Here is a 9,786-nt window from a genome sequence, read left to right on the forward strand (position 1 = left end):
ATAAATAGGTTTCTTATAATAATAATGGCAATTTAATTGCTTTCTTTTCTGCCACCATAACTGGCTTAGGAAGCAGCTCAAGTCCTCTCAGTAACACATGACAAAAAATAATTTTTGCACTTCTGAGTGGGGGGAGGCAAGTCTGGCAGTAAAAGAAGACACAGGGGGAAGAAGTAGGGCTGAAATATGACAACAGAATTTCATGTCAGTCTTATTGCATCTTTTCTCCTGCCCTGCTTCTGCATAGCAGTAACTCCTAGCTCATACACACTGATCTCATATTAGCCAACCCTAATGTCTTTCCAGTCATGTAGCATAGCTATAGGAAGGTATAGCAATTAAAGATTTACTGAAAGAAGATAATTAAACTATGGATATTTTCTTGTCCATAACAGTTTTATTGCCTAAGCAACTGCCTCTACTTCAAATGCCTGAAGTTGGCCCTGACAGTACCAGTGATTCATTGGTCTGTCTTGGGCGTATTCAGAATCCCCCCTTAGTAACCATTATGAGGGCTTCCATAACAATCTGCAGTCTAACTTCAAAAATTCATTTGTGTCATAAAGACTTTTTTTTGTTTAGGGGGCTTTATGGAGTGATAAACTTCTATACGGAGGGGTATGTCAACTGACAAAATTTTTTTTCATACTACATACAATAGGTATCCTTGGCATGTGTGAACAGTATTGTTTTGACTCACAGGACTGAAGTATTTACAGAAAGATAAATGCACTTGAGTGCTTTCTAAATAACACTACTGAAAAGCAATAAATGTAAGAACAAAAAATATTCATCCATTTAATGTGAGATACTTGCCATTACAAACGCTTCAAAGAAAAATTCAGCAGTCAGCACATTTCCAGCATTTTTTCATTTCCAGAAAACATGGCAGTTGATAGATTTCTTTTCTACCTAATTGTCAACAAAACTGGAGTCTTCAGTTTCAAATATTTTTCCCCCTTTGCTTTTCTAGTTCACAAAAAATCTATCTTCAGATCATTTGTAATATATTAACAATCATAAGAGCAGCAAGCAAACATACAGACAAGGTGTGTCAAAAACCAAGACGAGTTCAATTGCATCTGCTGAACTATGCCTCTCCCACAGACGTGGGATTACCTATGGCATGCCTCTATAGCTTTCCTTCTTCCTCACAAATCCACATTGTTTTGCAATATGCCCAGAAAACTATCCAAGTTCCAGCTACCACAGCCCAGAGCTCATCAGGCTTGTGACAGATAGGCACTGCAACTGCCTAGAGTCACAAAGAAATTACTGTGAATTGTTCAAAAATTTCCTGGCATTTCTCTGTAGAAGTAAATGATTTATTGATATTACTGATTGATGGGATCGAAATGTTTGAGTTAACATATCAAATCTTGTGAAACTGTGACAATAACTGAGCAAATTTCTAGTCATCTTAGCACTTATATTTCTCATGTCCTTGGCAGTTCACTTGTCAGGAGCAAGGTGCCCTACCTTCTCTTAACCTCTGATTCCTTAGCAACCTAATGAATAAGAGAATAAACTGTTTCACTCTGCTGTTAAATTAGCATGAGTGCTTTAAATATAGTAAAAAATAGCACAAACTTCTTCAAGCAGTTTTTCTATCTTTGTTCTGCCACAGAATAAGCCTTTTTTTTACGCTTCAGCACATTAGGTTGCCTGGGAACATCAAAGAGGACAAATTAAATAAAAACATGTATTATTTCCAAAATCCAAACACAGATTACTGAAAATATCAAAAAATCGAAAGACATACCTTCAAAATATAAAGCATAGAACCACAGTCAGAAAAAAAATACCAAAAGTTGCATATTTAATTATGTCAAACATTAAACTATTTTAATATTTCAAAGCATATTTAGCTTTTGTTTTAAACTGGAAAGCTTTCCTCAAACCTTGATGTATTAACATTTCTTTCTGTGTCCAAAGGCCTGCTCTAAAAAAGGAACAAAAAAGGTAAATAGGAAAAGGTGCTGACAGATATGTTTCCTAAGTCATCTATCTTAGAATATTTAAACAGTATACAATAGACACCTCTTTTGATCTGTTGAAGAAGCCTATGTAACAAGTTGAGATATAGGTTACTGGTTTAGATATGTGGGTTTAGATGGAGATTAATCAGATATCTGATTCCCAGTCTGGCACTATCTGACATCTGAAATCAAGAAGAATTTAATTTCTACTTCTCCGATCTTAAATGAACTCCTTGCTCATTAACCACAAAGCAAATCAATGTCAATTTCAATCTTGTGATATTACCATTTGAGATGTACAACATCTTTTTAGAAAAAAACATAAAAGATTCAAAATGTGTGTAAAGATACAAGCCAGTCTCTAGCAGTGTGATTTCTGTAGCATCAGAGATTTGGTAAAATGATGCAGTACATCAGTCATGCACAGTGCAATATTTTAAAGGTTTTCTTGACATGCTGCAGCAAATTTATTTTCAAAATGGAAAAGTAAGAGAAATATCCTGCCATAAAAGTAGTTTGTTTTCATCCTAACAATAACATGAGACTGCAGTAAAAAGAAATAAAATCGTGGTGATGTACTGTCTGACCATCACCATTATTATTTTCAAACACAGCTTTATTTGGGGCTGTGAGATTTGCTAAGTACCCTTCAGTGACAGCTCTATAACCCATATGAGAAAAAGGCAGGAAAAATAGAAGATAAAGATGTTGGAAAGAATTCTTTAATAAAAATGCTGAATTATAGCAGAGATTAGAGTAAAAATCAGTTATAACTTATACAAAGCTGTATGCAGTTAAATTTATCATTTGATTGCTTTAAATATAGGACATTTTTGTTCATAAGTGTGTAGGTTGTAAATCTCCATTACCTGTGGATTATATTTGACTGAAATTGAGGAGCAAGGGTAAATAATAGTTTTCTCAGGATATGTGAAATTAAAAAAAAAAAGCAAAAACCAAAAACAACCTACCAAACCAAAAGCTAAACCATCAGCCTTCTTCATAGGCAAGTTTCTCTGCTTTTCAAGTTGAGTACCACTGGGAAAAAGAAATGTAAGATAGCATATTCTTCTGAAAGAGGAAGCATCTGAACCTCTAATAATTGACAGAAAGTTGTTCATTACACTGACTTGTCCAGTCAGCTCTCTGAAGAGCACTTCTGTATTTTTTATTCTGAAATTCCACTAAAGAGCAGAAGCAGAGAGTATGTATGATGCTTTAAAAGTGAATTGCAATGGCTTTCCTGAAGTGGAGCTTGTTTCTACTTCAGGAAAGCTTTGTGAAAGCTTTGGTATGGCTGGAGCTTTGTCTTAGTAAGCATTTAGTAACTACACTGCAGTTTTGTAGTGAACTTTGAAGCAATCTAATTTAACACAGAAATTAATCCAATTCATTCTATTATTGAAACGAGGAGTGAATTTCCAGAGGGTTTGTAATGTGTGATTAGGGCACAAAGCCACGTTCCTTTCTTCCTGAAGATGAATACAGTTGAGAGAGAGCTTTTCTCTATCCTTCACAGCAAATCTGCAAGCAGATATTGAAGAAATTTGCAGCAATTTTATATTTATTTTTGCACACAACTACTTTCTGGAAAGATATGTCTAAATACGTATATCAAAATTTCCCCCTTGCTCTAGAAACAAATGTGCTCTGCTGTTCCAAAATGACTTCTGAAGTATCCCAGATAAGATATGATCATACATCAAAGTGAAGAGACTATAACAATAAGTTTCGAGAAAACAAAATCATCATTAAAAGAGTGGTCACCACATATATATATATATATATATATATATTTAAATTACTTCACCAAGATATAAACTGCTACACACATATTTTCATACTTTATTCCTGCAATGTAGTTTCTCTGGTAAACTAATTACTCTATTGTTTCTTTAGAAATTTCCCAGTTTTGTGTATATATTTGGTAATAGATATCTGAAATGTTCTCCATAATGCTGGACTCTTGGGAGAGGGTACCTACCTCAGAGCTGTCAGTCTAAAGGTTAGGATCTGCATTCAGACAACAATAAGCACAAGAACAAAATGATGGCATTAACAAGCATGAGGAAAAAGGTATCAGATGCTGACAAAAGGTTCCATTTTACAATTAATGTATTTTAAGGTTCCCTCTTGCATGGAATGAGTTTGTTCTTTCCTTCCCCCTCTACCCCTGGCACTACAGAGAAAAAACATGCGGTGGCATGGTGTGGAGATAAAGTAGTTTTTATTCCAGTTTCATAGCTCTTACCTAACCCTGTTGTCTTCTATTCCTCTAGGGTCCTATTTTCCAACATCGTAACATCTGCTTTTTGTTTCTTGACCTTGCCCTCTCCCACTTTCTCTCTTTCCCTCCAGGCTATTCATTTATTTCCATTCCACTTCCTCCCCCTCAGCAGGACATCGGCAGGGGGAAGTGCAGGTTAAGCAGAAGGCAAAAGCTCCGTGTTTGTAGTCTTGATTTTTATTTGGCATTCCAGACAAACTTCTGCCTTTGCTCCTCTTACTACAGAAGCTAAGTGCTATGCAGTTTCAACTTAATTATATGAAAAATCCATTTTTTACAATCATTCGTTTGCTCTTGTGTTTCTCCTGACCCCTGTAAGGTTTGTCCAACCTTTTAATTCCCATGTGAAAGGATACAATAATCATACAATCATACTAGACAGAGAGCACTGTCTCAGGCCTAGTGAATTCCTTTTCTTTGCTCAAAAGAAAGGCAATGGTGGAGTTTTTTTAATGGACTTTTTTAGCATCAACTTTTTTTTTTTTTTAAATAGGCTGTTTTATCTTAAAGTTCATCCAAAATACTCAGCATGAGGCAGACTCCTCCCATACACACCTTTTGGTGTGGATGTTTAAATTCATTATGAACTTAATTATGAAAAGGTGCAGATAGAGTTTTATAGAAACTGTAACCTCATAACAGTTAAATACAATGGAGATGTAACTGTTTTGGTTTAATGAATTAATTTGTACTTTTCTCCACTATTCTTTTTCCACAGATTATTCCATATTACGTTAGCTTTCTACAGCTTCAATAGCTGTAGAAGTAAAGCTGGGATGTGATTGATTTTTGCTTGGCTTTTTTTGCTTTTTAAAATGTGGAAAACACAAGTAAAAAAAAAATAAACCAGTCCAAAAACAAACAAACAAACAAACAAACAAACCAACAAACAAACCAACAACAGCAACCAACCCAAAACCCCAAAAAAACCCATGCCCCCCCCTTCACAAAAAGTTGTTCCCAACCAGTTATAGACCAACTTTTGCTCACTGTAAGGGGATTGATTTGTACCTCACAACTCTAATGGTAGAATAAGTAATTTATTTCAGACTTTTGTGAAGGTATAGTTGTTAGTGACCATAATATATGTTCCAGTGTACTTGTTATGCATTATCAAGTTCCTGTTTAATTTTTTGCTCCTATAGGTGCAAGTAAAGGAACTGTACTTAATAAATTATTTGATAAACTGGGAGACTATAACTGAAAATTGCATGATAAATCAGATAAAAGTCTAAATTAAACATTAAATTATCTTTCTTCCATGTCTTCCATTAGCCTGGCTGAATACATTGTCCCTTTTTCCAGGGTAAACACATATCTGACAAAGCAACATTTTTAGAATTTTTGCTTGAATTTATAGTCCTAAATGAAAGGAAGATGATAAACATAAACTTAACTGTTTACTAAGGCTTTTTATTACAAAAACTTTCTTTCTAAAAATTTGGGAACTGCTTGGAAAAACTTCTCTTGCTATAACAGAAACAATTAATAGCTGAGAATTTATGTCTCAAGCTATGTTGATCAATTGATTTTTAAACAAGAAAGAGGAAGCTTTTACTTAGTACATAATAACTGTTAAAATTAAAATAATCTATGTCAAAATAGTGCGTCATATTTATATTTAAATATGCATGTTTGAGAGGCAGATGAATGCTCAAAATGCAGTTGAGTTATTAATCTGGAAGCTGTGAGAATACCTAGAGATACATAGAAAAAAGCACTCCCACTTTTAAAATACCAACATTTTGTACCATATTCCTCAAGTATAATAAATATTAGTAGGCATCTCTGAATGAGGTGTCTCCAGACATCCATTGTGTGGTTAATTTGTTATGAGTCAGATATAAACATGAAGTTTTCAAAATCTTGCTAACAGGGAATCAGGAACTCCCTAATTGAAGGTGAATGTGTACAACCCTTAATCAGCTTTAGAAACTGCAAGATCAGATGTATGTTCCAAATGACTAGCACCACATCACATTGGCAATGGTGGTAGGAAATTAACGTTTATGACAGTTCTTGTTGATTGTATATCTCCGTTTCTTCAAGAACTCTGGAAAACCAGTCTTCCTCCTGGTGTTGCCACTGAGGAATCAAATGTCCAGGCATGTCAGGAGCACTCACTGTGTGAAGTCAGGCAGCCAAACCAGCAGGAGTATTCCCCACTCATAAGTATGACCATCGCTGGCAATGTCCATGACACTTCCCTAGAAATGCATTCCCAAGTAGCTAGGAAAAGGAAGCCTGGGTATCCAAGGATCTTTTCCCAGATCAATCATCTTAGCTTTGCCCTTTTCCTCTGCCCTTTAGCTTCCCTGTGACAGAACAGCAAAATTCAATTTTGCCTGCCCTGTTGAGAATTCATAGTCTGCTCTGAGTGCTAAGCACATTCATGAAGAATAGCACCAAAGTATTGAGCCAGTGCATAATGAGTCTTTCTAATCATGCCCTTGCCCTTCATTTCCAATAGTCAACAGCTCTCAGCTGTGTGAAGTGTGAAGTGTACAAACACATGAAGAGCTTTCCATAATTTATTTGTGTTTGCTGTGAATAAAAAAAATAATGTGGCATCTCCATGGCAAACAGATATTGCCCTTTTCCATTAGTAAATTATTTCCAAAAGGTTAATTAAACAAAAAGAAAATGCAGTTCAGCATTTAGACACTGTATTAATACATTTATTATGTCTTAATGATCAGGGTCTGTAGCCTTTCTTGGGGGATTAATGACCATCTGGGAGAGTTCATAGCCCAAGTCTTTTCCACAAGTAATTTATTCCATCTATTTGTTTATTTTCTAATAAATGATCCAGAGTCAAGGTCGTTACTGATAGGCCACTTGTGTAAAAATGAATTGTAATAACAAAAGCCCCCACCTTGTTATGTTTTTATTATGGAATGTTTATCCAAAGCAAAATATATGCTGTCTCTTTATCAATACTTCTACTTCTTCTGACAGCAAATATTTAAAATGGTAAAAAGGCAACTACAAAGATAAATTTCGAAACACATTTTTGTTGTCACATAAAGAAGACTGTAAAACTATTTTCTTCCTGCTCACCCTGAGAAAAAGTGGGAAAAAAAAGTCAAAATCTACTCTTGAATTTTTTGACAATAAACTATCTGGTCCTTTTATGTATGTAGAAATAATTCAAAAAGCTAAAATTCATAAACTCATTAACAAAATTAAGTCACCTGTGAAAACAAACAAGCAAAAATCCATCAACATATCTTTCCAAATTACTTTTTTTTCCAGTTGGTTATCCTGCAAGCACATCCTGTAATATGAAAATCAATTATAGTTTTCTTGATTGAATGTATGAATATCAAGCTGCAGTCTTTACTGAGAGCTCTAGGGTCACAAAGTCCACTATCAGGAAGTCATATCAAATGGAAAGGAAGGCAAAGCAGCATTTACTATCACAAAATTACCAATCTGATAAACATTTGTCAGAGACACTATTCCTCACACCAAGTGATCTTGTCAATTTCTCATTTCAGCTTTCTTAGGTAAAAAGCTAACACAATTATTTTTACAAGATTTAGTCTTATAGTCTTCACAAAATTTCGTTGCAATTACTTAGATTTTGAATCCTATGGGATGGTGGGTAGGATCAAGAGGCTTAATGTTTCCTTGATAAATAAAACCAGTATATTTTGGGGGATTTTTATCATACTGGTAGTACAAAAACGGCATGTATTTGCAGATATAAAACTCAATATAACATTGCATCTTAGGAACATCATTTCATAATGCTTTGATTTTTTTTTAAAATCTAATCTTACATAATTCTTAATTATTACATAGAGCTTTACATTCTCACGTTCCAGAGACTGTACTAACTTCCCATTCTTTTCTGGAGGTAAATCTGTGCAATTGTTTTCCTCTGTGGTTATATGTGGCTCAGGACCTGTCTTTCCCATGTCCACCTGTCTTGAGTCCATGTCTGCATCATGGCAGCAGGGGTTTCTAAGCTTTCCTGTGGTAGCTGCAAAAAGCGAAAGCTTGGAGTAGTAGCAAGATGGTGGGATTTCTAAGGCTGTGTTTATTTGGTTCAGCACAAGGCCATGCAAACAAGGCATTTTCAACTTTCACAACTGAACTGTCTGTCTTCCCTGACCTTGTGGTTGTCATGATTTGGGAATCTCTGCCACCAGGAACTGTTTCCTAATGCAGACTTGGCAGTAGCCATTCCTATTAGGTAAGAAGATTCAATGACATTTGGATTTGCATGTAAATTCAGCTGATAACAATGGGCTCAAAAATGTCCAGATACTTAATATTTGATTAACTATTGTTTAATAATTAATTAATGTTTTAATAATTGATCAGGGGAGATGATCTGAGAAAAAAAAAAAGATATCTGAACAACAGTGGAAACTGGGCAATGTCCCTTGACTATAGTCAGTGTTAGGGCCTATGACAGTGCTTGAATGTGTGCTTATTCTCTTTATTTTTCTTTTGTGTTTCTTAAAAGGCTTTCCATGAATATGAAATACGCTTCCTTCGTATCAATCAGAAAGCGTTTTTAAAAATGAGTTGACAGAGCTCAGAGCTCCTCAGAGACTCAACTATTTTGACTTCAGAGATACTAGTAATGAAGCTTGAAATTCAAACACTGCATTAAAATATTGTGGAGTCTCCCACCTTTCCTAGGCTTGCTTCATCTCTGTTTTACACAGCAGCTTTCTCTGCTATGATTCCAAGTCTCTTTTCAAGCAAGGCTTTGTTTCTGTAAGCTGCGATTATGGTCTGACAAGCCAAGGGAAGCTGACAGATATTTTACTTTGATCCAGATCCAAACAGAGGAAGCCTTCAGTACAAACATATCATTATCGTTTCCTTGCTGCCCTTTGTCAGTGGTGGGCACATATGCTAGTGGAACTAAACAAACAGAATCTCATCTAGTTTTCTCTGTTTGTTTGGCTTTTGTTTGTGTTTTTTGTTTGTAGGGTTTTTTGTATTGGTTTTGTTGAGGTTTTTTGTTTGGTTTTGGAGGTTTTGTTTATTTTTTAATTTCCTTTTCCAATAATAGGTGAGATTTAAGTATCTATTTGCTGTTTTAGTAAAAAAATTGCAATTGTTAGAATATTTTGCATTTTGGGCCTGATGTTGAGTCTTCTAAAAATGAAATATTACTAGTTTAATTTTCTCAAACTTGCCCAAGTTTTTAGACTATATCTGCAGCTGTATATTCAACTGTGATTGATTTCTGGGCTAAAGACCAGACACATTTCCTTCCAATTCCTCCATGCTTTTTGTTTAGTTTTTATCTTGTGTCTCTACTGTCCAGTTGTATGCTGAATCCAGATTTTACAAGGAATTATATTCTGGGTCTTACGATATTTTAATGTACACATAGTTCAATATATCCTTGTTATTTAACAGGTCCTGTTACATTGTAATTTTTTTCCCCAAAGCTCATAATAAAAATAAAATTAATAGAAACAACAGTCAGCACAGATAACTTTGCAAATTATGGTCAAATAAAGTTTTGAAATCAAAGCAATACTATTTGGT

Source organism: Melozone crissalis, unplaced genomic scaffold (genome assembly GCF_028551555.1).
Source record: "Melozone crissalis strain CALT ecotype California unplaced genomic scaffold, PUWL_Pcris_2 ptg000042l_1, whole genome shotgun sequence".
Classification (NCBI taxonomy): Eukaryota; Metazoa; Chordata; class Aves; order Passeriformes; family Passerellidae; genus Melozone; species Melozone crissalis.